Consider the following 1,338-nt stretch of genomic DNA (forward strand, 5'->3'; position numbering starts at 1 on the left):
ATTTTTTAACGTCTGCAGGACACTTCTTACATACAAGGATGTGTTTGGTAATTCAGTCAAGTCCTAGTAGCATTTGGAAATGTGTATTTCATATGACAGTATTTGCAAATCACTTTTTTTTTTTTCTCAGAATAACTTGCAGTATGGAAATGCTTCCATATGCTAGAAGTTGGTTGTACCATTTTGCTGAGGAAAGAAAAAAGAAAAATGTAATTTAGTAGCTAGCTTGTCTATATAAACACTAAGCTACAGCATGTACAAATTAAGTAATGGAGGTGAGGCCTCTTCAGAGTTCACTGTGAGCAACTTCCTTGCCCTGCATGCCTCACCTCACTGCTCAGGTTGGGTGACTTGTCACAAAACATCAGATTAGTAGGAATTCAGTTATGAATTAGATAGGTTATGAAAATATATTAATGCAGCTAAAATATAGTTTAATATATTGAATTCAAAGAAATTTAAACTCTTACCTTTCAATAAAGACGTATACTTCTATCAGCTCCTTTGTGCTGCTTCTGTACTTCTGTGGATCTCAAGGTCACAGGACCAGGAGGAGGCAGATTCTTTCCAACTCCAGAAACTTTAGACTTGCTCCGTCTCCTCTCCAGGGGCTTTTGAGCAAGCAGGGCAATAAGCTGCTTGTTTCTAATCTCTACAGGAATGAATGAATGCCGCTGTCAGTGTCCACTCCCAGTCCTTTGAAGCCAGGAGCAGATCTACTAACCTCTAGATCAGAAGTCAACAGTAGAGGAAATCCAAAAACAAAGAAAGCACTGAAACTTTCTTCCATCTCTTGTGGAAATTAGCAGTGTCACCTGGGGCAGAAATGCATCCTGCTCTTGCATTTGAGTTGGACTGTACTGCCTGTCCTCAGTGTACAGGAGTTGTAATGATATGATACTGTAGATAGTCTTCCATAAAAGTCTTCCTATTACAGTTATTAGAAAACATTTGGGGGGAACTAAAGGGTAGCAGTATATGAACACACTGTCTCAAACATTTTGTTCATCGTTGTAAAAGAAAATAAACTATAAAAGGTTTTTTAAATAAATTTTTCCAATCTTTTGGAAAAAAACCAAAAAAAAGTCCTCGGGGGAAGGGGGACAGGTTTTTTCCTGAATTTTTCTGCTTTTTTTCCGGGCCTTCACATCTCTACTCCAGGTCTACAGGAAGTATGAGAGCAGGTGCTGCCTACACCTCCTCAAGACTGGAGTAACCCTGCTTTTGGGAAAACATGAGCGCCTTTCCCTCAGCTCTGCCCCTTCTCGTCCCCAGGAGGAGTGAAGCCAGGGGAGGTGTATAGCCATTCAGTCTCCCAGCATTTCTGCAATTTAACCC

At 40.2% G+C, this 1,338-nt stretch overlaps 1 protein-coding gene across 1 annotated transcript in view; it reads left to right on the forward strand.

Moving 5' to 3' along the window:
* Window positions 1-1,338, forward strand: part of EFR3A (EFR3 homolog A) — a 99,868-nt gene that overhangs the window by 81,638 nt on the left and 16,892 nt on the right. The gene's annotated exons all lie outside the window — the stretch shown is intronic.

The sequence above is a fragment of the Crocodylus porosus genome, unplaced genomic scaffold, assembly GCF_001723895.1.
Source record: "Crocodylus porosus isolate Cpor-Errol unplaced genomic scaffold, CroPor_comp1, whole genome shotgun sequence".
NCBI classification, from domain to species: Eukaryota; Metazoa; Chordata; order Crocodylia; family Crocodylidae; genus Crocodylus; species Crocodylus porosus.